The sequence below is a fragment of the Leptodactylus fuscus genome, chromosome 3, assembly GCF_031893055.1.
Source record: "Leptodactylus fuscus isolate aLepFus1 chromosome 3, aLepFus1.hap2, whole genome shotgun sequence".
Lineage (NCBI taxonomy): Eukaryota > Metazoa > Chordata > Amphibia > Anura > Leptodactylidae > Leptodactylus > Leptodactylus fuscus.
In genome coordinates this window covers 171372661-171400011 of record NC_134267.1, presented here as the reverse complement: position 1 = coordinate 171400011, position 27351 = coordinate 171372661, and the positions used below count along the sequence as shown (strand labels likewise).

At 46.2% G+C, this 27351-nt stretch overlaps 1 protein-coding gene and 1 long non-coding RNA gene across 4 annotated transcripts in view; one reads left to right on the top strand and one right to left on the bottom strand.

Moving 5' to 3' along the window:
- The window catches only part of LOC142197996 (uncharacterized), a 215827-nt gene that overhangs the window by 8451 nt on the left and 180025 nt on the right, over positions 1-27351 (bottom strand). Inside the window, exon 2 of the long non-coding RNA XR_012715338.1 lies at positions 18756-18812. This is a non-coding gene — a long non-coding RNA (uncharacterized LOC142197996). The remainder of the gene's footprint in view (positions 1-18755; positions 18813-27351) is intronic.
- KCNAB1 (potassium voltage-gated channel subfamily A regulatory beta subunit 1) overlaps positions 1-27351 on the top strand; it is a 266191-nt gene that overhangs the window by 207942 nt on the left and 30898 nt on the right. The window lies entirely within an intron of this gene.

Here is a 27351-nt window from a genome sequence, read left to right as displayed (position 1 = left end):
GTAATCAGATTTTGTATCAGTTGCATAAACAGCGCTCACATGTCCTTGTTTTGCAGGAAACCCATTTTAAGAAGGACCACGTCCCGGATATCCGCAGCCGTCACTTCCCTAAGTGGTTCCACAGTGTCAACCCAGTTGCTAAGTCCAAGGGAGTCTCGATTGCTATCCACCGTTCTCTACAGCATGAGGTTCTGGACACCTGTATCGACCCCGAGGGTAGGTTCCTCTTCTTGAAATTGCGCACCGGTGGTACGATTCTCACCGTGGCTGGCTGCTACCTCCCGAATCAGGGTCAGTTGGCGTATTGTAGGTCCCTTATCCGCAGATTGGCAGACTTTAGTGAGGGGGTCGTGGTTTTGGGTGGTGATTTTAACTTTGTCCTGGACCCTCAGGTTGACTCCTCCCCCCCGCGCCCCTCCCACGCTCCCTCGCAATTGCGCCGCTTGTTGTCAGCCCTTCATAACTCCCAATTGGTTGATGTTTGGCGCGTTCTAAACCCTCAGGGTCGAGATTATACCTATTTCTCCCCGGCTCATAACTCGCATAGTCGCATTGACTTTTTCCTGACTAGCCATCATGCCCTTTCATGGTCCCCGGTAGTTCGTATTGACTCGGTCCTTTGGTCGGACCATGCTCTTGTCCATTTGTCCCTGGACATTCCTGGCCTGTCACGGCGCCCCTTTAACTGGCGCTTGAATGAGGGCCTTTTGAAAGACATCCCTTGTAAGGAGGCTGTCGGGGAGACCATTCGGAATTTTTGGCTCGATCATGCTCTTGATCCTACTTCTCTCCCTATGCAGTGGGAGGCTATGAAGTGCGTGGTGAGGGGGGTTCTTATTCAACACGGCGCTCATCTTAAGAGAGAGCGAGCCGTTGGGGTTACCGCCCTTTTAGACCGTATTCATGACCTTGAGCTGTCTCACAAACAGTCCGGCTCCCGTTCAACCTTTACGGAGCTTCTTAATGCGAGGGAGGAACTTCGCGCCCTCTTGGACGGGAAATATCTGCGCTTTAGGAACCGCGTTAAGAAACATTACTATGAGTTTGCTGATAAATGTGGTCGTTCGCTGGCTCGTCGTCTTCATCCGCGAGATTCCCCTGCGTATGTTCCGCGCCTGCGTACTGGGTCGGGTGGTCTTGTTCATAATCCCACTGACATTGCTGCGGAGTTCCGCTCGTTTTATTCAAACTTGTACGATATTCACGGTCATTACGCGGATCTGGACCCGTCGGTGCTTAGAGACAAGATCCGACAGTATGTAGCCGACACTGCTCTTCCCTCTCTGTCTTGCTTTGACGCGGAACCCTTGAGTCGCCATTTACGTTAGAGGAAGTCGCCGCGGTAATCCAGTCTACTCCTGCGGGTAAAGCGCCGGGACCGGATGGGTTCTCTGCTCGCTTTTATAAATGTTTCAGTTCCCTCCTTTCCCCGGATCTGACGCAGGTGTTTAATAGTGTGGGGGATTCGTCTCCGTTCTCTGCGCAATCCTTGTCTGCTCTGATCACTGTGCTTCCTAAGCCTGGTAAGGATCCTGTATGCCCGGGGAGTTAACGGCCTATTTCCTTAATCAATATTGATGTGAAATTATATGCGAAATTGTTGGCGAATCGCCTCTCTTCCTTCATGCCCGCTTTGGTTCATAGTGATCAGGTCGGCTTCATTCCGTGTCGGGAAGCGCGTGATAACGTTTGCAAAACTGTTCTGGCCATCTCTATAGCCCGCTCCTCTAAGGTTCCTCTTTGTTTGCTCTCGATCGATGCCGAGAAGGCGTTCGATCGCATTCATTGGGGTTTTCTTCGGGAGACCCTTGCACAGATCAGGGTTGGCTCCGGTTTCCTGGGCAAGATTTTGGCTCTCTATGGGAATGCATCGGCGCGGGTCCGGGTGAACGGAGTGATCTCGGATTTCTTTCCGGTCCGCAACGGTACCCGCCAAGGTTGCCCCCTCTCGCCTTTGCTCTGGTGATGGAGCATCTGGCGGTGGCGTTGCGTCGTTGCCCCGATGTCCACGGTATACAGTTGGGATCCCGTATGGTTAAGGCGGCGCTATATGCGGACGATCTTCTGCTGTATGTCTCTGAACCACGGGTTTCGTTTCCGGCTGTCTTACGCGAATTCTCCCGCTTTGGTGCCCTTAGCAATTTTAAGGTCAATTTATCTAAGAGTGAGGCTCTTAATGTCTCACTTCCCCCTTCTGAGGCTGAGTTCCTGACTCGGTCTTTCCCGTTTCGGTGGCAATCCTCCTCCTTCAAATACTTGGGGATCCGCATTTCTCCTGATCCTGCTTCCCTGTTCCAACTTAATTATCTCCCGCTTTTGGATACTATTACCTCTGATCTACGTTCTTATGGAGCTCGTCTCCCCTCTTGGTTTAGCCGCATTCATGCCCTTAAGATGGATGTCCTCCCTCGGTTCCTGTACCTATTCCAGGCCTTGCCCATCCCTCTCCCACGCGTTTTCTTAGCCAGGGTGCAGTCATTGTTTGGGAAGTTTGTGTGGGGTTCCTCTCGGAGCAGACTTGGGTTCAGTACTCTTGTCCGGCGTAAATATCTCCCGGATGTGCGCCTTTACTACCGTGCCTCGGTTTTGCTTCGTCTGTTCGATTGGCAGTTCCGTCGCCATGATAAGCAGTGGGTTTCCATCGAATTCGATCTGATCTCGTCTTCGCTATCCTCTTGGCCGTGGATCCCCCCGCACTTTCGTCCTAAATCCCCCGGCCTCTACGTTCTCCCTTCGCATTTTCTGAAAGTATGGGATCTGGTATGTTCTTCTGGCCGCTTGGCCCGTGTTCCGGGCCCCTTAACTCCCCTCTTCGACAACCCTATGTTCCCTCCTGGTTGCTCGGTTGACCGGTTCCTCTGCTGGGACCGAGTGGATTATACTTGTCTCCAGGAGGTGGCGGGTGATTCTCCGCTCCTTCCTTTCGCCCAGCTGTGTAGTTCTTATCCTGACCTGCGCCTCTCGTGGTTGGAGTACGCTCAACTCCAGTCCTTTCTGAAGCAGTTTTCGCTTACTCCTCGCCTCTCTTCTCCTCCATTAGCCCTAGAATCCTATATTGGGCGTCAGACCCCCCCCCCCCCTCGTGCCCTTTCGCTACTGTATGATGTTCTCCTCTCGGATGTCACTGCGGAACTCCCTCCCTACGTCGCCGCTTGGAACGCCGACCTTCCTGTGGGTTTGTCATCTGCGGATTGGGACCGGTCCTTTTTGCTTTCTCACAAGCTGGCCCTCCCGTGTAGCGCTCAGGAGAGGAATTATAAGATTCTGTCCCGGTGGTATAGGTGTCCAGTACTTCTCCATAGGATTTTTCCCGCTGTTCCGGACTTATGTTGGCGCTGTGGCTCCGCTAGGGGTACTATGTTGCACATATGGTGGGACTGTGACGTTCTGCGCCCCTTTTGGGATGTGGTATTTTCTTTGTATTCCAGGGTCAGTGGGCGCTCGGTGACTGTCTCTCCTCAGCTGGCACTTCTGTCGGTTATCCCTGGTAAGCTGTTGGAGATTAAGAAGGACCTCCTGGGGCACTTTCTTGTGGCCGCCAGGACCGTCATCCCAAGACACTGGCGCAGCCCTACCCCTCCCTCCTTGATTGAGTTCCTCCAGGAGTTCCTTCTTATTCAGCGGATGGAGACCTTGGTGGCGGAAGATTCCCCTGACTATTCCAAGTTTGAACTTCGTTGGCGTCCTTGGGTTATGTTCCAGGAATCGTCTGCCTTCTCTACTGCCTTCGCATGAGTGTGACATGGCCATCTGTTTTCTTCTCCTTTTCTTCTTTCCTTCTTTTGCTTTCGTTGTGGTTCTTTTAGTCTTCGTCTTGTGTTTGTTTGTTTGTTTCTTATCTATTCCTGTTCCCTTTTTTCTTTTTTTGTTGGGCTATATTTGGTTTGTGCGGAGGGGGGTCTTTTTTGGCCTCCCAGCCCGCGGATTTATATGCTTCTTCATTGTTGCTAGACTTCATTTTTGTTGTCCGTTTTGCATTATATTGAAAAATCTTTAATAAAACCCGTTTAAGCATAAAAAAAAGGGGGGCCTGCAGTTCTCCGTGCAGGGATAAGTGGGGAACTGATTGTGACTGGTTACCAACGTATCCCGGCAAGGGAGGCCAAAAACGCAATGTGAATACTCCCTTAGGGTGCATGCACACTGAGTAACGCCGGGCGTGTATGAGAGCCATACACGCCGGCATTACAGCAGACTGCTGAACACTTCCCATTCACTTCAATGGGAGTGCTCGTAACAGCGGCGTTTACGAGCGCTCCCATTGAAGTGAATGGGAAGTGTTCGGCAGTCTGCCGTAATGCCGGCGTGTACGGCTCTCATACACGCCCGGCGTTACTCAGTGTGCATGCACCCTTAAAGTGAAAGTCCCACCCCCAAACAGGCTGCTATGCTAGTAACATAGCCTACATCATTATTAATACAAAGCACACATACCTTTGGAGGTATTGTGTGCTTTGTAGTTCTCCAGCTAAAAACTTATATATTATATATTATTGCCCCAGTTCCCTCTCCGCAGTGCCGCACACCCGATGCCCCAACAATCCCCCTTCCCTCCCCCCCTCCCCCCCCCGTCCACCTTCTAACATCTTTCCACTGCCCCCTGTACCCATACCTCCCAACTTTTGAAGAACCAAAAGAGGAACAAAATGTGCGGCGCGCCGCAGCAAATTTAGCCCCACCCACCGTTATGTTGACTCCACCCATTCTCATTAATTTTTCATGTGCCCGCACACAGTATAATCCTCCTACAGTCACCCGTACATTATATGTCCCCCCTCTATCTCTCCCCCAGCTTCATATACACCCTTCATCTGCACCCAGTTTCATGTCTCCCACCCAATCTCTGCCCCCAGATTCATGTCCGCCCATCCATTTCTGCCCCCAGTTTCATGTCCCCCCCCCTCCATCTCTGCCCCCAGTTTCATGTCCCCTCCATCTCTACCCCAAGATTCATGCCCTCCATCTCTGCCCCCATATTCATGTCCCCTCCATCTCTGTCCCCATATTCATGTCCCCTCCATCTCTGCCCCCATATTCATGTCCCCTCCATCTCTGTCCCCATATTCATGTCCCCTCCATCTCTGCCCCCATATTCATGTCCCCTCCATCTCTGCCCCCATATTCATGTCCCCTCCATCTCTGCCCCATATTCATGTCCCTCCATCTCTGCCCCCATTGTCATGTCATCCTCTCCATCTCTGCCCCCATATTCATGTCCCCTCCATCTCTGCCCCCATTGTCATGTCGTCCTCTCCATCTCTGCCCCCATATTCATGTCCCCTCCATCTCTGCCCTCATATTCATGTCCCCTCCATCTCTGCCCCCATATTCATGTCCCTCCATCTCTGACCCCATTGTCATGCCGTCCTCTCCATCTCTGCCCCCATATTCATGTCCTCTCCATCTCTGCCCCCAGTGTCATGTCCCCTTCATCTCTGCCCTCATATTCATGTCCCCTCCATCTCTGCCCCCATATTCATGTCCCTCCATCTCTGCCCCCATTGTCATGCCGTCCTCTCCATCTCTGCCCCCATATTCATGTCCCCTCCATCTCTGCCCCCATTGTCATGTCGTCCTCTCCATCTCAGCCCCCATATTCATGTCCCCTCCATCTCTGCCCCCATTGTCATGTCGTCCTCTCCATCTCTGCCCCCATATTCATGTCCTCTCCATCTCTGCCCCCAGTGTCATGTCGTCCTCTCTCTGCCCCCAGTTTCACGTTCCACATTACACTGACTGACTTACCTTCTCCTTCGTTCCCTCGTAGCTCTCTGCGCGCCTCTCTCACTGGCGCACAGTTATAGACGCGATGTGACGTCATCACATCGCGTCTACAAGCCGGTAGCGGAGGCGGCGAAGCGAGGAGCTGACACAGGTCAGCTCCTCGCTTCAGCCACATATGTGACAGCGAGAGAGGCGTGCAGCGGCGAAGCAAGGAGCTGACCTGTGTCAGGGAGAGAGGCGCGCAGCGGCGAAGCGAGAAGCTGACCTGTGTCAGCTCCTTGCTTCAGCCGCGTATGTCTTCAACTCAGATCTGCGTCCTCTGGATGCAGATCTGAGTTGAAATAGGACATACACAATGACTGCTACGGGCGCCAGGGGGCCGGCACACGGTGGCGGGCCAAAACCGGGCCCCCCCCATTTTTCAATTTGGCCGGGCCCCTGACGCCAGTACCAGTAGTACTGCCCTATCGGCGGCCCTGACTACGATTTCCAAAACCACAACAGTTTTGGAAATCAGAGTGTCTGCTGTGCGTATTTTACCATGCTGTGGTGAAGGAATTTCCTAGAATCTCATCCACTACACAGTGACTGTAAAACACTGCTTTTTTTTCCCTCGGTGTTTCCGCCACTAGGGGCCCCAACCTAAATTGTCTTTTATGACAAGAAGACACGTTGAGCCAGATACTGAAGTTTGTCTCTAGTATACTTGGTGGAGCAGAGAAAGAAGCAAGACTGAGCATGTGTGTCCATCTTGGGGCATTGCTGTGGACACTGTAAAGGTTATATAGAGAATCAGCAGGTGGCACTATTCTAATGTTATTCCTGGAACTGACACACAAAATAGTCAGCACTTCCAAAAACTATGAACTGTATGTGCAGGGGTGCCTTGATATGGCCGCAATGGACCAACAAAGGTTAGGCTTTATAGTAGGGGGTCCCAACTAAAATATGTAACTAAACCGTAACTGTAAGACTATGTCTTCAAAAAATTTCTGCAGCAAATCCTCCAAAACCTACATGAATATCTGCAGAAGCAAATCCATACCATATCTTGTTATATTTGTTGCAGATTTCCCCAGTATAGTATACTAACCATTTCACTGGTGCCATTGTGGTGATGCTTCTATGGCCTCCCATGGTGTTTCCCAGTCTCCAGCTTTGGTATGATGACTCATGTGAGTGCTTACAGCTTGTGATTGATTGTAGTGGTCATATGTCAATGTGTCATGTCTGGAGGCAAGGCAGCAGGAAATTGGCAGGTGAATATGATTGTCTAAATTCGGTTGCTGATTTTTTTTCATCTTTCAATTCAACATGGAAAATCTGCAAGAAATCCTTGCTTATTTCTGCATCAGAAATTTACATACGGTGCATTTTTAAAATCTGCATCACTGGAGAAATAATTCATTTTTTTTATGCATTTGAGCTACTTGTACAACCTAAACAATGAAGCTTTGTATTGAATGAGCTGAGATTTTGTACACCTTGAGAAATAGATAGAGACAGTATACTGCAAAATTGTACAACTTGTCACCACGCAAAGAATTTCATTTATCTAATGAAACTGTAGCACCCTCTAAGTGACTTCTAGTCCTCACTCCGAGAATATAGAAACATATTTAATAGTGCAGTTGTAACTAGACTTTGGCCAACAGACATGTGAGTGTGCCTTCACAGAAAAGGGACATGTGACAAAATGCTCCCAAAGTCTACGCAGATGGCGTAAAGTTCTGCCTCACAAACCAACTAATAAGTGGTACATATATATATATGTATATATATATATATATATATATATGTATATATATATATATATATATACATATATATATTAGACAATCTAAACATATACCAGATATATCATCCAGCATCAGACACTGATAAGTCTGGCACATTTTCAGATTGTCTAAATATTAGTGAATCTATGCAATAGTGTAGAGAAAAACCCATACATTGACTGGATAGGAACATTGACAATCTATAGTTCAGGAAAGATGGGCAAAAATTTGACCTGCCGCAGCAAAGAGTGTAAGTTTGATGTAGATACGTTAGATACAAAAAACTGTATGTGTTTGCCATATTTACTGTAAGTAGGATATATCGCACCATTGTGTCTTGTGACAAAACTGCGACAACATACATGATTCAGTCTGTGTTGTTACTTTGTTCAGGAATCCCTTAGGGCCCCTTCACACGGCGTATACACTCACTGCTTTGGAGCGTGTAAACGTTCCGTAGCAGCGGCGTCTAAAAGCAGATCGCATTGTTTTCTATGGGAGCCGGCATACGCGCGCTTGCCATAGAAATGAATGGGCTGCTTTTTCCATTCATTTCTATGGGGAGCGCGCGTCTGCCGGGTCCCATAGAAAACAATGGGAAGTGCTTTAGACGCCGCTGCTACGGAACGTTTACACGCTCCAAAGCAGTGAGCGTATACGCCGTGTGAAGGGGCCCTTACTGCATTGCAGCATTAGTAATACCCAGACCTGGAATGTACTGTATATTGTCTTGTGAGCTCAGTGTATAACAGCCAAAACATTCTGAAGCAAAGCTGAGCAAATCGCAGGCGCCAGCTGTCCTGGGCACCTTAATACTTCAGTATTGAACTTTTAGGACATGTTCCTTCATTGGCTCCTCAGCCTGATCAAACAGCTTGGGAATTTACCACCCTTCGATTAAAGTCTCCCTGCCACTCATCACATACAATTGCAGTCCCAGTATTTCCGTAGGAAAATATTCCAGCTGGAATCCATTAACATCTCCCTGTCACCGATTTCTAGAATTATGAAGACCTCAAGTGTATGTAGATGGGAGTAAATCTAAGCAGAATGATGAGAATTGATTTGGTTAAAGCAGCAGCTTCTCATTTGTGCAGTATGTGGGTTGGTGTTGGGCTGCTGGAGTTGCTTTATATCACATAATCCATAACAACCCAGGCTCTCTGCTGTCAGACAGAACTCGCAAGCGAGAAAACGCCAAGAGATGAGCAGCATTCCAATCCTTTTTTGTGCATGTGCGCTGAAGGGGACAAATTGAAACTGATAACTTGTGTCATCCACCCAAATGCTTACACATTAATCTTTTGGCTGAAAGGATGACAAATGATTGCATTAGTATTCCTAAATGCTGGAGGACCGCTGCGTCAGGGGGATACTCAATGACGACTTCTTCTGGATCTCTTCAGGAACAACTACAATTATCCTGACAAGGATTTTTAGATGTTTAGCTTTAGTTGAATCCTGAAGATACAAATGAGCAAACCACTGGATATACATATTATAGGAGCGCACATATGAACACAACCACGCATTCTGGCAAAAACTAGTTTAGTAGGATGCACATTGACCTCATTGCTGCCCACAAACACCTCTCCCCTACCCAGTTATTAACTAAGTGTTATCGAAGTGCACTCACTGAATAAGTCCGTAGTTTGATCTTTTTGCATCCTTGAAATACAGATGTAAAAAACAAACAACTGCTTCCCATCTGCAGGCAATACCCTGTCTAGTATAGCCCCTAAGCACAAGCTGGTGCAGATGGGAGCACTGGGCATACACAGGAGCGGCACGTCAGCATTATCATACTGAGTTATGATGTTGATTATTCTACTTCTTACTTCTGGGAGGACTTATAAGATATTAATGTCTTCTTCTCTAGACTACATAGAAAAGACGATGCTGATAATATCAGATAATAAGAAGTAGAATCATCGGTATCTTAAGCAGTACAATATAATCAGAGTGACAGGAGATTTCCATCGGCACGCTAATTGTCTGTCATACGGTGTTCCCCACACCGCATCTTTTAGACCATGTGTATATGAGTTTACACGCATGGTTGGCGGCATGTACGAATGATCAATGAAGGGAAAGAATAAACCTAGAGTGATGAGGGAATGTCTGTGGATTGTTCATCCACCTTTTCTGTTATATTTCTGGACACGTTACCCAAAAATCACATACAGATCTAAACTTTACACAGTGATACACAGGACTCTCTGGTCATGTCAATGGTGACACTACCATCACAACCATTAAAAAAAGGGAGAGTAATCTATGTGTGAGTAAAGAATGAGAGAAGATGAAGGTTATTGTCCAGAGATGCTAAATATGGATCTTGGGCTTTCCATTTGATTTGTGTGTGAGGTAGCTTGTGAACTATAAGGACAAAAAGATATCCCATGTCCTATAGTGTATCAGTATATAGGCTTAAAGTTTCCAGTTATCACCGACAGTCAAGATGTTGTGATTATAATATATAATAATGGCTACTATATCACATATACATTGGTTAGAACATTGTCTGTATTAACATTTAGAAAACTTATTGCCATAGCTAAATCCAGGATTAGTCTGCTGGTGGACATTTATTAAATTAAGTAGAACATAAACCAAGATGTTTACTAAGCAAAATGTGTCAGAATTCTTCTATAATTTGGCCAAAAAAAGCTGTCTAACATGCCTTGTGCCACATTTAGCAATTGTTTCAAATACTTTTACAACTTGTATGGGAAGTGGTATGGAAAGTGGTATCTCGTCTCAAGATTCGTGCGGGCAGTGCACGGCAAGCACACAGACCCCATTATAGTCTATGGGGTCCGTGTGCTTTAACTGCACAGCGTTTGCAGTTGTGGGGGTCTGTGCGGACTCCTTCCGGACGGAATCCAAACGCTAATGTGAACCGACTCTAAGCTCTTGGCAGAGTTGTCTGGCAATAGCTTATCCACCACTCCTCATTGAAATAAACATCCAGGCCAGCCTAAGCTGAATGGGCTTGTTTATAGGGAAGTTCAGTAAGATGCATTGCCAGCTTTCTTCTACACTGCTGTTATACACATGATAGCTGTCAGCTGGCTGCACACTTATTTGGCTTACAGCTATCTCTCCTCTCCTTGTTAATTTTTGAGGAGATAAGAAGAAAGGATCAAACATTTAAAATCCAACCCCCAATCCTTATCTCTTCTGACATCTGCTGTCAGGTGAGAGTTAGGTTCCCTTCACACGGAGGATACGCTGGCTGATTTTGAACGTGTAAACGTTCCGAATCAGCAGCGTTTAAAACGCGCTCCCCATAGAAATGAACGGGCTGCTTTTTCCCATTCATTTCTATGGGGAGCACGCGTATGCCGGCTCCCATAGAAAGCAATGGAACCTTTTTTAAACGCTGCTGATTCAGAACGTTTACACGTGTGAAGGGGCCCAAGGACTCCATGTATATTAAAGTGGACCTTTCAGCACCTTCACCAACTCCAGTTTTTTGCATCCATTAATAAGCATCGCTCCACTGATTCCAGCACAGAGGAATTTTTACTCTAGATCCATTGTTCCTGAGCAATCAGTGCAGTTAGTTTTGGTGCCTGATATGGTAGTTAAGCTTTCCACTATCAAGTGGATGGTGTTAGGGAGTGGCAGGCAGGGGGCAATAATTCTGAGCTCTTACACTATTTCTTGTGGTTGGAGCTCAGAATCACACAGCCTTACCTGCTCCTGCCTGATACCACCAACTTTGCAATAGATAACTGGTATATGGAGCACCAAAATTATCGGCATTGGTTGTGCAGTAAACAGTGCAGGCTAGAGAAAAAATTCCATCTGTGCTGGAATCAGTGAAGTGGTGTCTATGAAAGGATACAACAAAGTAGGTGATATAAAGTTCTTTTTAAATGGACATAATTTGTCAAAATACAATTCTGAAATATATCTAGTACGTATGGCCAGCTTTTAAAAGACATTGGAACTAGGGTTGAGTGATCGTGATCGGGATTGGAAAAGATCGGATTCCGATCGGTGAGCGAGTAAATTTCACGATCGCGATCAGAATTCCGATCCCGATCTTTTTAGGCAGGATTGAGGTCGGAGGTTATTTCCCACAATGCTTTGCTACTGGCCAAGTAGCCAATGTTAGCTAGGTCCCATAGGAATGAATGGATACAGCCGGCTCACAGCCTGTGTCGGCGTCCGGCCGCTTAACCCCCTGCGCACCGGCTGCATCCATTCAATCTAATGGGAGACTAGCTAACATTTCTAGTGGTTAACACTTACCTGCACAGATCGCTGGTCCGGTCCCCGCTGTTCTCGCTCCTCTTCTCGCCTCGCTGCCCCTGCCTCCCAGGTTAGTGTTACAGACCTAGGAAGAAGGCGGGGCTTGTGGCTTAGGAGAGTGTGGGCGGGTACTGGGAGGGGAGACGTGATTGATGCACTCACATTTCCCCCATCCTGTACCCGCCCACACTCTCCTAAGCCACAAGCCCTGCCTTCTTCCTAGGTCTGTAACACTAACCTGGGAGGTGGGGGCAGCGAGGAGAGAACAGGACAGAGAACAGCGGGGATTGGACCAGCGGCAGCGGATCTGTGCAGGTAAGTGGACACCAGGGGGGACTAAGTATCCAGAAGATTTTTTTTAATCATCACACAGCGTGGAGTCTAACAATTAAAGCGTTAAATTTTTAGACTCCATGCTGTGTAGTGAATAGGATCGTTTTTAAAATTCGATCTTCAATTATTAAAAAAATCCCATTGACTTGCATTGGGATCGGGATCGGGTTTGAATGGAAAATGATCGGAAATCGGATTTTAAAAACGATCCTGAAATCTCAAGATCGGCTCAACCCTAATTGGAGCCTTAAATCTCTAGTATCAGAAAATTCCAATTTATCAAGAGTAAGTGTAAAACTAGTCAGAAACCTTGCACACTTGGTTAGAAGATTTGCTTGTTCTCTTGGCCTACATATATCACAGGAACAAAGGATCAGGCATGTTGAAATGAACATGTATGATCCTTCTATCGCTTGACATCTGCCATTGAGCATGAGTCAGTACAACCCCATAGACAATAGTCAGCACATCCTAATAGTATCTAGTGTGTATGGCTGGTTTAATATTTTTTTCGCGTAGCATATTCAGGTTACCTTGTGGAGAGATGCAAAATACAAATAAGATTTATATAAGTTTCCAAATGTATGATGCTTTAAAACTCTTAGCTGAGAAAAGTAAAGTTTACAGATCCCCTATCTAATAGATTATTCCAGTATATCCGAGAGGTGTCTGGGATCAGACAGTGTATTGTTATAAACTGTTCTTTACCAAGACAGATCATTGGCTTATTGTGCGGATCAGTGTGAAGGGTCAGCACACTTTGCACAGGTCTGGACAGGGACTTTGTGAGCATAGTTATGGATGATTGCAGGTCTCGCAGCACAGGCCTTCACAGTAAGCTGTAATGTGATAATGTGAACAGACATGATAACAGGAACAGCCAGAACAATCAATTGGCCAGGGCTCAAGCTCAGGATTTATTACATTTCTCAGCTCGCAATTCTTAGCAAAGCATGAGTGACAGCTACAAACTCCTGCGCTCACAAGGGCATCTTACCTTCCCTAGCTGCGTGGCTGGACTGATGACAGGTCCTGTGTTATTCTGTCTAAAATCAGCGAGGCACGTGTGGAGATCAGGAAACTGAGAGCAGTGGGGAATATCACACTGTGTACAGTACTCGGCATTAAACAAGGCATGCTTGAGAACAACCAGCAGGCAAGTGATATAAACCATGTGTGTGCCATTCATGAGCTGCTATTGGAGAGAAGCAGAGGAAGCTGTTTCTCTTACACAATTTATGTCTTAGATTGTTATTGTTTTACAGATATATATATATATATATATATATATATATATATATATATATACAGTTCGGTCCAGAAATATTTGGACAGTGACACAATGTGCAGGATTTAGGCTCTACATGCACCCACATTGGATTTCAAATGAAACAACTGAAATGCAATTGAATACTTCCAGGATTAATGCAAAGGGTTGAACAAAACTATTCTGATAAAAGTTTAGGAGTTGCAAGCATTTTTGTACAAAGCCTTCTTATTTCAGGGGTTCATAGGTAATTGGACACATTAACATTACCATAAATAAAATGTTAATTTTTAATACTTTGTAGAGAATCCTTTGCAAGAAATGACTGCCTCAAGTCTGGAAACCATGCACATCGCCACACGCTGGTTTCGTCCTTTGTGAGGCTTTATCAGGCCTTTACTGTAGCCGTCTTCAGTTGTTGCTTGTTCGTGGGTTGCTTTAAGTTTTGTCTTAAGCAAGTGAAAGGTATGTACGATCGGGTTGTGGTCTGGTTATTGACTCGGCCAGCGCCGCACCTCCCATGAGGCGACCTGAAGTGAGCGCTTCAGGTGGTGCTATGTCAGGACCCCAGGGGTGGCGGCATTTTTGATCACCTAAGCCAGTCCAGGACAAGCTGTCCCGGACTGGCTTAGCACCAAGCGGTGGTTTGGGGAGGCCACTGGAGCAGCGCTGCTCCAGCAGCCTCCCCTCATGCTCAGGCAGAGAGCAGGTCATCTCCGTGCCTGCTCTCTGCCTGCGAACGGCGCTAAGCACCGTCCCCTTCACTCGGCCATGCCCCTTCGCTCCGCCCCCTCCTCCGGGAGGGGGGGCGGCTTTCTGTAGTTTGCCTCGAGCGTCAAAAGGGGTAGGTTCACCCCTGGACTCGGCCATTGCAGAATGTTTAACTTCTTTGCCGTAAAGGGGTCTATCATTGAGAAAAGTCATTTTTAGCTCAACACATACTTGCATAGCCTTTAGAAAGACTATTCCACACCTACCTTTTGTATGTAAATTGACTCAGTAGTTTTTGAATAAGTCTGTTTTTATTCATATACTAATTAGCTTCCTCAGTGTACTTCGGAAGTGTCTGTGAGCACCCTCTGCTATTCTCTGCTATGTGTGTGAGATCAGAGAGAAGATTCATCAGCACAGCAACCTCTACTCTCATACACATAGAGAGTAGCAGAGGGTGTACACAGACAATTCCGGAGTGTGCAGAGGAGTCTAATTAGCATATGAATATAAATGGACTTATTCAAAAAATACTGAGGCAATTTACATACAAAAGGTATGTGTGGAATAACCTTTCTAAAGGCTATGCAAGTACAGTATGTACTTAGCTAAAAATGACTTTTCCCAATGATAGAGCCCCTTTAACGCAAAGAAGTAGATCATTCTGCAATGGCCGAGTCAATCACCAGACCACAACTCAGTCGCACATGCCTTTCACTTGCTTAAGACAAAACTTAAAGCAACCCATGAACACAAACTGCCGATCATGGAGGTGCCTAACTTCTTATTCACTTAAAGGGAGCTAATTTTTACATAATGTCTACCCAAATATGGGGAGACATCCTGAATTTTTAAAAGAACAGACAAGTTTGGGTGAGCAGCCACATATTGGTTGTTCAGATATCACTTTATAACAGGAAGCAGCAGTATAGTGAGAATATTGTTTAACCACTTCCGGACCGCCCATAGACTTTATACGTCCGGGAAGTGGTTACCTAGTTCTGATAGGACGTACCGATATGTCCATTCAGAACACAGCTGCACAGAGATCGTGTAGCTACTTCAGTCGGAGCTCACAGAGAGATGGCAGGGAAGATTTATTACCTCCCCTACCTTCTCGATCGCTGTGTATACAGCGCTCAATGAGCGCTGTATACACAGCTATGGACGCTGCCATAATTCAGCTGCCCTCTGACCCGGCGGTCACGTGATCCGCTGGGAGCAGCGTTTTGCAAGAGCTGCTGGGTCCTACAGACCCAGATCAGCTCAGTAAGCTGTATATACAGTGTGCAGGAGGCTGGATTCAAATGTACCAGCCCCAGTTATAGGAGAAATCAGCCTCCAGTACAAAAAAAAAAAAAAAGGTGATCAGATGTTCCCAAAGGTCTCTTATCACCTTATGGGGACGCAATCTGGGAAAAAAAAAAAAAAATATATATATATATATATATATATATATATATAATAAAAAAGTTTTTTAAAAAATGTAAATAAAATAATAATAATAAAAAATTATATCACGCTAATAAAACGCCGTTATTAAAGGTTATAGCCCCACCCCCGACAACACCATACAAAATAAAAATTACCGTAACGGAGAGGAAAAACTATATTATAAAGTTTTTCAGTGACACTTTGTGTTATTAAATAAAAATAAATAAATAAATTGAAAACCAGACACAATCTCCCTCCTATTTTGTTTATATTTTCCCGGATATAAAAAAAAATTAAAACACATTTGAAAATAAAAACAACATAAAAATAAAGCCCTATGTGTCCCCGAAAAAAGACGCAAAAATTAGTTGACTGCGACATACGGGAAAAATGTTACAGCCCTCAAAACCGCACATACAAAATTAACCTAAAATGTGTCTGGTCCTGGACCACAAATTGGCCCGGTACTGAAGTGGTTAATGGAGAGCTCTGACTGGCACCGTTATGGAGGCACGCCACCATTTTTATGCTATATGAATGCAATGCTTTCTCTTTAATGCTTTTTTTTTTTTTTAAGTATCACTAAAGAATAAAATTAATTTTATCCTCGGCCTTAAGAAACAGAAAGCCCAGTGTTCACAAAGCCTTCTACTAAGTACCAAACAAACCTCTTCTTGCTAGCTTCCAGAGTGTGATGAAAGCCTGGATACGATCCATGCAGGAATTCAGTCACTCTTCTTAATCTTCTTTGCCACTTATGCTTACATTTGCTTCTTTGATGTTTTCAATTATAAATACATAAGAATGATGCCACCCATCTGACAGTCTAAACAAAAGTAGATGGCTTTATGCCGTATGGAGACAGAACAAAAACCACACCATGCCCACTGCAGTCAGAAGACATTTATATCTGCAACTATTGTATATAATTATGTATAGAACTGTACAATATACAGCATAATATTTATTCATAAATGTTGATTCATTCAGGAACCTGAATCAAATATTGATACATAAAACCCCGACCATAGCTGTGACTTGTTTCTAATTTTGTCGCTATATTATATATGTTGGAATAAGTGGAGATTAAGCAGATTGATTATTAAACAAAGCAAAATACAGTTTTATATACAAGTTAAAGTAAGGCAGAAGCTTTGTTTAATAATGGCTGTAGAGTTTGAGTTTGTAGAATTTAGAATGTCTGAGCATTTTTACTTTGTAGTTCAGCATAAAATAAAATATCTTGGTGCCATCTAAAAACCATCAGCAAGTTGGCATTAGCAAGTAGACAAGTACTCGATCAGATTTGCTTATTACGGCTTTCTGTTTAGTACTTTCAGCCATATCGCTGTCCAACAGTGGGCGATGGGTTCCACTGACTCACCTCACCCATAGAGATTGGGTCTTATGAAGACACCCCCTTTTCAGATGGAAGTCAATCCATCGAGTAGCTTATAGCGGATAACACTATAGGAAGCTTTAGTTATTCATAAATTTCCCCTGCAGCATATATAACTGGGTTCTGCAGGTCACTTATACTTTTTAGTTCCTCCTATATATATATATATATATATATATATATATATATATATGTATTCTTTTGCTGCTTTTTCCCATTTTTATTGGTGGCTGTATATTATATTGATATTTTTTTATAAATAGCCTTTATGTTTTTGTATGATTGGGCTTATACTCTCCAATTTTTCATTTTTTGTGTATATCTGGGTCCACGAGAGTGAGATCTACTCTGTTGTAGTTCATATAGGATATTAGAGGTGAACTCCCCTCTATGTTTTTTTCATGAGACAAATATTATAAATATATAAATACCAAATAATAGATTATTAGCAAGTATTAGATAGTCACATGTTATATCATACGATTAATGTGTTCATGTGTTAATGAGTTGTAGTAAGTTTTCAGCCTTCTGTGCGACTGCTGTGCTACCAATATGACACTGTTCAACTAGTGACGCCAGTGTCAAACTGTGTATGGACAAACCCCCTTTGGCAAAGAGAATTTTAACACTTGTCAATTTACAGAATTCATGTATTTCTAGGATGATAACAGAAGAATGACACAACAAATCATTATAAGAAAAACAATTACTTATTAACCCCTTAATATTCACATTAAAATTTCAAAAACCCTCCTGAAATTGTCACTTTTTTATTTCAGATTTTGAATTTATAGCTGAAATAAATATTACTGGCAGATAACTCTGTTGCCTTATGTACATTTTAATCCTTTAGCCATCTAGTGCATGTTAAACTTAAACCAGTAGGGCCTCGTTCACATCTGGGTCGGTAATCTGTTCGAGGGAGTCTGCACATTGTGCTGTGAAAGTACACAAACCCCATAGACCAGGGGTGGGCAATTAATTTTCCCATGGGGCCGCATAAGAAATTGAAACTATTCTAGAGGGCTATGCACACCGCTGCAAATTTAGCTCCACCCACTTCTGCATTAACCCCACCCATTCTCAATCATCTTTCCCTGTGCCCCCACAAAGTATAATCCTCCTACAGTCACCCGTACATTATATGCCCCCACATTATAATGTTCCCTTCCCTGCCCCACAGTATTAAGTCCCTCTCCTGGTGCCCCAGTGTAAACTGGTGGAAACTAGAGGGGACATGAGCAGCTGGAGGGGGACGATAGCAGTAGAGGTAGTTGGAGTGGAACAATAAATTAATGGCAGATAAAGTGGGACATTAAACTGGGGGCAACTAGAGAGGGACCTTAAACTCTGGTAGCTGGAAGCGGACATTAAACCTTAGGAGTAGCTGGAGGGTGACATTAAACTGGGGGCAAATAGAGGCAGACAGGTGCCCCTCCAGCTACCTCCATGGTTTAATGCCCCCTCCAGTTGTCCCCAGTTTAATGTCCCCCCAGTTTAAGTGCCCCCTTCATATACCTCCAATTTTATGTCCCCCCCCTCCATTTCTCCCCCAGTTTCATATCCCCCTTCATCTGCCCCATTTCATGTCACCCGTCCATCTGCCCCCAGTTTCATGTTCCCCCTCCATCTCTGCCCCAGTATAACATTCCCCTTCCATCTCTGCCCCTAGGTTACTGAGACACACACAGACAGACACACACACACACACACAGACACAGAGACACACACAGACACAGACTCACACACACAGACACATACAGACAGACAGACACAGAGACACACACAGACAAACACAGAGACACACACAGACACACACAGAGACGCAAACAGACATCCCCCATACCTCCCTCCCCTCTCAGTACCTTAGGACACACACCACACATGTCTCCATCTTCTTGCACTCACTGTCCTGCCGGCACTAAAACACGCCTCCCTAGACACGCCTCCCTAGTCAAGCTGTGCGGGCTGGACTGAATCAGTCAGAGGGCCGGATATGGCCCGCGGGCCGTACATTGCCCAGGTCTGCCATAGACTAGAATGTGGTCCGTGTGCTTTCCCCAAGGTCTCCACACGATTTATGCGGACAGGAAAGTAGATCGTGAAGTACTTTTCTGCCCACATGTTCTGTGCAGAGACCGTGCGGAAAGCACACGGACCCCACTATAGTCTATGGGGTCCATATGCTTTCACTGCACACCGCTTGCCAATGCGTTTGGTAGTCCGTTCAGAAGGGTCCCCATGCGGACTCCCCCAAACTGATCACCAACACAGATGTGAACGAGGCCTAACATGTTTCCCTCTCTGCATTCCCACTTTCAAAACTTTTTGCACATTATTTCAATATGACTTTACTTCTATTTTATGGGTTCATAAGACCTTTTGGTTCATTTTCATTACTTTTTGAGAGATAATATTAACAGAAAAGATTAATTCTGTCATCTGAAGTTTATGTTGTTCAAGTTTATGTTATCATGTTTATTAACTAATGTACTTTAACATATTTTTGGTGATACCAATTGTGTGTTTTTCCTTTTTTTCATCAACAAGGGGGAAAAAGTCTATTTTTACTTTTTATTTATAAAACCACTGTGTTGACCACAGCATATAAAGGATTTAAGTGGAAAGTTTGCTTTCTGATTGATAATGGCGGTGATATTATAAACACAAATCCATGGTAACTCATCCTCTGGCTTTATCTGAAGTCATAGGGACGGGACAATAAAAAAAAAATCCTTCTCCTCCCCCTACACACTGTCCACTGCATCTTAGTAGTTTCTGGGGTGAGGAAGGAGCAGATTCGATGAATGTCCTTGAGTTGAAGGCGGCAGGAAGTGTTGAGGATTTGAACGTGTGACTTGAAGGATAGGTCAGAGTCCAGGGTTATCCCAAGGCATCGGACCCGTGGGACAGGGGTAAGAGTGGTTCTGTTAACTTTGATAGATGGGTAAGGTAGAGGGGCTGTACGGGGTGGAGAGAGGATGATGAACTCCGTTTTCTCCATGTTGAGTTTTAGAAAGCGGGAGGAGTGAATGGAGGCTACAGGCTACACAATCTGGAACTCTGGCCAACAGAGAGGATTCCTTCATAACTGTGAGGCTAGAACAGACAAGACTTCTTTAAAATTTATGTTTATCTACATAGGCAATGGTAAAGTATCATTTTAGGATACTTAAATTCATACATTTCATATAGATCTAAATCATCAAATAGAAATTGATGCAGTCTGTTGGATGTAGAAGCAAAAATGTACATATTCTTTAACGTCTCTCAAAAAAAATCAATAATGGATGAGAGCTGTTTGCAGCTTAATTTCTAAACTATACCTCCAATTATAGAAAAAAAAACCTTTTCATAAATGAATACAGATGAATATTAGAAACTTTCTGATATCTCATATTGTATCTCTACTTACTTACTTGGTTAGGCTTAGTTATTTATTTTTTTTAAATAGATGTCAATGGAAAGAAGAAGCAGAAGAAAGAGGTTCCTGGAAAAGTCAAATTGCAGCTTTTAAACTCTGCTATATTCAACAGAAGGAGCTCTTTTGACACTGCTTTATCTTAAAGATAAGACTCTAGCACTCCACAGAATGAGGCAATCAATTAGCAGCCTTCTCCTTCCCGCTCAATAGGCTTCTGTGTGCACTGAGTATGAAGATTCAAATAAACAGTCTGAGTGAAGATGATGAGGAGAGCAGACTGAGGCCCCATTCCCATGAGGTAACGCGCCACTCATTCTGACACATAAACACATGTCAGAGTGAGACGCTTCAAAACAGATCCCATTGACTTCAATGGGTGCTGTCTTACGCGCGCTACACATTAAAATCAATGGGAGGCTTTTTAACCCATTGATTTTAATGTGTAGCGCACGTAAGATGGCATCCATTGAAGTCAATTGGATCTGTTTTGAAGCGCCTCACTCTGACACGTGTTTATGTGTCAGAATGAGTGGCGCGTTACCTCCTGGGAATGGGGCCTCAGTCTGCTCTCCTCCTCATCTTCATTCAGACTGTTTATTTGAATCTTCATACTCAGTGCACACAGAAGCCTATTGAGCGGGAAGGAGAAGGCTGCTAATTGATAGAAAGCAATAAATAACATAAAACTAAGTGTATTTTATATTGGGTTAATAGTAGTAATAATACTGTAGTAATTAATACATAATGAAGAAAATACCAGAGTACATCCTGAAGTGTTGCGTTAATTTGTTTTAGTTAGTACAGCTATATTACATGCATTCATCTCAATATATTTAATATCTGTCATTATTAGAAAACCATCTGGTTTTATTAATATTCAGAAGTCATTTCAGGATGCGGAACCCTAAGAATACGTTTATGTAATCTTGTAGGGTTGCAAAAGAAAATCACAAAATTACCGCATCAGAAAAAATTACTGTAAAAACTGAAGCTTAAGCTGGTGTCCCATAAAGTCTTTTTGTAACAGGTTTTACTAAAGTTTGAGAAAAGGACTAGAGATGAGCGAACACTAAAATGTTCGAGGTTCGAAATTCGATTCGAACAGCCGCTCAATGTTCGTGTGTTCGAACGGGTTTCGAACCCCATTATAGTCTATGGGGAACAGATACTCGTTAAGGGGGAAACCCAAATCCGTGTCTGGAGGGTCACCAAGTCCACTATGACACCCCAGGAAATGATGCCAACACCTCTGGAATGACACTGGGACAGCAGGGGAAGCATGCCTGGGGGCATCTAACACACCAAAGACCCTCTATTACCCCAACATCACTGCCTAACAACTACACACTTTCCACATTCAAAAAAACCTCTATCAAAGTGGGAAAATACCTGGAAACCTTCTTTACTCCCCAAATGGATGGACACAAACCCCAATTTAAGCTCAACAAACAGTAACAACCACCCCTTTAAATCACGTTCCCCATGACAACCACAAATGGAATAGGCAATGGGAATTCCAAAAGCCCTCACCCTTAACTGTCATTTTGAGTGTGTGTGTGTGTGTGTGTGTGTGTGTGATGTGGTAAGACCTTCCAAAATTCACTTTTCTAGCCCTTAACATGAGCCCTTCCAAACAAAGTTACATGACCTTAAGCTGAGCTACCAGCAGAGATTGAGGCCCTTGGCATGAGTAGAGCCTTGCACCAGCAGTGTTTTTGGCACTTAGGGTGAGTTGAGCCTTGTACCAGCGTGTGTCCCTTAACATCAGGCGGGCCCTAAGTTCTGCGCTTTGCACAAAAGTTCCACATTAACTAGGCTGAATGGTACAAAGATTAGTAGGCCCGAGAACCAGGAACAGGTCTTGCAATGGCTGTCGGATAACGCTTAAAGCACATTGTCCACCAGCCAGTCAGCCTCTACCTCCTCTTACCCAACAGTCTTGTCCTCCTTCCACCCAAAATTCCCAATCTTCCCAGAACAATAACCCCAACTGTCCTTGCTCCCCAGAGCTGTTCTCCCTTCCTTTGACTGTACCGCAACCTGCCCCTCCATTTCGCGATTCCACGGACCTAACAGACGAGTATCTGTGTCCAGATGCTCAAACACTAGAGTCTCCTCCATTCCATCTCTGGTCGATTTGGTGGCGGATGACCAGCAACCCACCCTCATCGACGACGATGAGACGCAGTTGCTGTCAGGGCAGCCAGTTGACATGCGCATTGTGCAGGAGGAGGAGGCGAGACAGGAGTTGGAAGAGGAGGTGGTGGACGACGAGGACACCGACCCCACCTGGACAAGGCAGATGTCAAGCTGGGAAAGTAGTGTGGATGTTGAGGCAGGTGCAGCACCAAAAAGGGTAGCTAGAGGCAGAGACATGTCCAGAGGCAGAGGTCAGCTGCTTTGCCGAAGCCAGGCCAGACCCGGAATGTCCGAAGATGTTCCCTTTTGTACCCAGCCCAGAAAAACTCCCCCATCGAGGGCACGTTTCTTGAAGGTGTAGAGTTTTTTCAAGGAATGGGCCGAGGACAGATATAGTGTCGTCTACACAATTTGCCTCTCGAAATCGAGTAGGGGCCCTGAGAAGAGCAACCTGTCCACCACTTCAATGCACCGTCATTTGGAATCCAAGCAATGGAATCAGTGGCAGGCAGCAACGGCAGGACAAACGTCGCCCGCCGTTCATGCCACTGCCTCTGCTCACAGTGCTGGCGATGCACTCCAGAGGACGAGCCAGGACATCACTTCATCTGCCTCCGCCACTTTGTTGACTTCTCCCTCATCCTCCCCTGTTTCTGTCTTATCTCCTTCTCCTGCACCATCAAAGGCACCATCAGGCGCTTCTTTACAACAACCCACCATCTCTCAGACATTGGAGCGCCGGCAGAAATACACCGCTAACCACCCACCCACGCAAGCCTAGAACGCCAACATCGCTAAACTGCTGGCCCAGGAGAGGTTGGCGTTCCGGCTTGTTGAAACTCCCGCCTTCCCGGACCTGATGGCAACTGTGGCACCTCACTATGCCGTCCCTAGCCGTCTCAACTTCTCCCGGTGTGGCGTCCCCGCCTTGCACCAGCACGTGTCACTCAACATCAGGTGGGCCCTTAGTTCCGCGCTTTGCTGCAAGGTCCACTTGACCACCGACACTTGGACAAGCGCCTGTGGTCAGGGATGCTGCAGTGCTTATCTTTAATGACAGGCAGGGTGAATGTGGTGGAGTCTGTTCCCCGGGTGCAAACTGGGGTGGCCTATCTCCTCTCCCAGGCCAAAATTCATGGCAGGAGTAGACTGAAACCCTACGACGCTGCAACCTCCACCACAGCTACTAGCGGCAAACGCTAAAACACTGGTGTGGGGAGACGTCAGCAGGCGGTGCTGAAGCTCATCAGCTTGGGGGACAGACAGCACAGTGCCTCCGAGGTCAGGGATGCCATCCTGGCTGAGATGGCATTTTTTTTTCCCTGCTACACCTGGGGCCTGGCATTTTGACGCCTGTGATAATGGCTGGAACCTGGTAGCGGCTCTGGAGCTTGCCAGCCTCCAACACGTTCCATGTTTGGCCCACGTCTAACCTAGTGGTGCAAAGTTTTTTAAAAACATACCCAAATGTACCGAAGCTACTGTTGAAAATGCGGCGCTTGTGCGCCCACTTTTGCAAGTGCACAGGAGTCGCTGCTAGCCTAAAAACACTCTAGCAAGGCCTACATCTGTCCAAACACAGGCTGTTGTCCGTCATTCACACACGCTGAAACCCTACAATACCATATCTTGAGCAGGGTGTGTGAGCTGCACAGACCTTTGATGGAGTTCCATCTACAAAACCCAAGGGTTCCTCAAAGTCAGCAACCAAAGTTTCTGCACCATGAGTTTCCAGGGGTGGCAGAGTTATGGCTAGGGGAAGAGGCATGGATAGGGATGATGTCTAGGGGCAAAAGCAGTGTGGATGTGGAGGCAAGCTAAGCAGGAAAAACTGGGGGTACAAGCTAAGGCATGGACTGGGGTGATGTCTAGGGGCAAAAGCAGTGTGGATGTGGAGGCAAGCTAAGCAGGAAAAACTGGGGGTACAAGCTAAGGCATGGACTGGGGTGATGTCTAGGGGCAAAAGCAGTGTGGATGTGGAGGCAAGCTAAGCAGGAAAAACTGGGGGTACAAGCTAAGGCATGGACTGGGGTGATGTCTAGGGGCAAAAGCAGTGTGGATGTGGAGGCAAGCTAAGCAGGAAAAACTGGGGGTACAAGCTAAGGCATGGACTGGGGTGATGTCTAGGGGCAAAAGCAGTGTGGATGTGGAGGCAAGCTAAGCAGGAAAAACTGGGGGTACAAGCTAAGGCATGGACTGGGGTGATGTCTAGGGGCAAAAGCAGTGTGGATGTGGAGGCAAGCTAAGCAGGAAAAACTGGGGGTACAAGCTAAGGCATGGACTGGGGTGATGTCTAGGGGCAAAAGCAGTGTGGATGTGGAGGCAAGCAAAGCAGGGAAAATGGTGGCTAGAGGCAAAGGGATGTCCATAGGCAGCAAGGGCAAAGATGCAAAACTCTCCCGTTTCAAGAATTTTCCTGACTTGTTTCCCCACAAAACATTCCTGGGAGGAGGGCTGAAACACCACCCTCCTCCTCCTCCGCTGTTAGATTTACCCCAGCTACGAGCTGAAAACGCTGCAACACTGGTGTGGGGAGACGTCAGCAGGCTGGGCTGAAGCTCATCAGCTTGGGAGACGGACAGCACACTGCCTCTGAGGTCAGGGATGCCATCCTGGATGAGATGGCAATTTGTTTATCCCCGCTGCCCCTGGGGCCAGGTTTTTTAGCTTGTTGGAGGGCTCTGGAGCTTGCCAGCCTCCAACACGTTCCATGCCTGGCCCACATGTTCAATGTAGTGGTGCAATGATTTTTAAAAACATACCCCAAATTAGCTGAGCTAAGGGTGAAAGTGCGGCACTTGGACACCCACTTTCCCAAGTCTACAGTACCTGGAGCTAGCCGCAATACACTCCAGCAAGGCCTACATCTGCCTGAAGCACCTACTGTTGTGCGAGGTCACCACACGCTCTAACCCTAGATACCGTATGTTCAGCAGGGTGTGTGAGCAGCAGAGACCTTTGATGGAGTACCAGCTACAAAACCCAAGGGTTCCTCAGAGTCAGCTCCCTCACTTTCTGCACCATGAGTTTCCATGGGTGGCAGACTTATGGCTAGAGGCACAGGCATGGATAGGGGTGATGTGTAGGGGCAAAAGCAGTGTGGATGTGGAGGCAAGCTAAGCAGCAAAAACTGGGGGTACAAGCAGCCGGTGACATCATCACTGACAAGCACAGCTGTCTGTCAGCTGACAGGCTGACTTTCACCAAAATGAACAGACAATGGATAGACTCATCATATACATGTCAGTTACATGACAAATTTAGTGCAATTTGCAAGTCCAAGATGGTTTGGAGATCTGCGGAGAGGAATCTCACCACCTCTTGCGGGTGCCATCATTTGGAAGGCAAGCCCTGGGCTCAGTGGGTGAGAGCAAGCGCAGGATAATCGTCGTTTGGCCTGGCGGCCACTGCCTCTTCCACTGTTGACAGGGCTGGCGCTGCAGTCCAGACCAGGAGCCAGGACACCTCCACATCTGCCTCTGACACTTTGGGGAGTTCACCCTTATCCTCACCTTTTCCTGCCATTTCTCCTTTTGCCCGCGCCATCATGCGCCTCTTCCCAGCAACTCCCCATCTCCCAAGCCTTTCATTTCATGCTAAAGTACAGCGCAACCCACCCACATGCCCAAGGCTTCAACGGCCTCATCTCAAGAAATCTGGCCCAGGAGATGTTGGAATCCCGGCTGGGGGACACTCTGCCCTTTTTGGGCAGAGTGTCTACTGCGCCACCGCACTGTGCCGTCCACACCAGCACTTTCCCCCAAACATGAGGCGGTCCCTAAATTCAGCGCTTAGCCCTAAAGTTCCATGTGACCAGTTACGAATGGACAAGTGCATGCGGACAGGGACGCTACCTTTCAATTTGGGCACAGTGGTTGAATGTAGTTGAGGCGTGGACCGGGTCGCAAAATGTGGTGGCCTGACTTGTCTCCCCACACAACATTCCTGGGAGGAGGGCTGAAACACCACCCTCCTCCGCTGTTAAATTGACCCCAGCTACGAGCTGGAAACGCTGCAACACTGGTGTGGGGAGACGTCAGCGGGCCGTGCTGAAGCTCATCAGCTTGGGGGCCAGACAGCACACTGCCTACAAAGTGAGTCATGCCATCCTCGATGAGACGGCAATGTGGTTTTTGCCACTGCACCTGGGCCCAGGCATGTTGTCATGTGTGATAATGGCCGTAACCTGGGATTGGCTCTGTAGCTTGGCAGCCTGCAACATATTCCATGCCTGGGCCACGTTTTTAACTCATTGCTGCTAATCTTTTGAAAAAGGTACCCCAATGTTCCTGAGCTACTGGTGAAAGTGTGGCGCTTGTGCGGATAGTTTTTAAAGTGTATAGTTGCCGCTGCTAGCCTCTATGCACTCCTACAACGCCTGTACCTGCTGGAACAACGGCTGTTGTGCGATGTCTCCACACTGCTGGCACTAAACATATCATGTGTTGAGCAGAGTGTGTGAGCAGCACAGACCTTTGATGTAGTTCCAACTCCAAAACCCTCGGGTTCGTCAAAGTCAACTCCCTCAGTTGCTCAACCATGAGTGGCCATGGGTGGCAGACTTATGTGAAATCCCATCCCATCCATTGCACTGGACACGAAACATTAGCATGCGCTCAGCACAACTTCGGATATGGCAGATGCGTTAAGCAGGGTGCAGGGTACAACACAGACCAGGCCCGAGCACCAGGAACAGGTGTTAGAAATACTGCAGCATCTGCCATTTCCTTCCAATTTTGGGGTTTTGGACCCGCCACCGACTTGTCTGGACCTAAGTGGGGATCATGAGACACAGTTGCCATCAAGGCAAGCTGTGGTCATGTGCGGTTTGCAGTAAGGGGGCAGTGCGCAATTGGAAGAGGAGTTGGTGGATGACGAG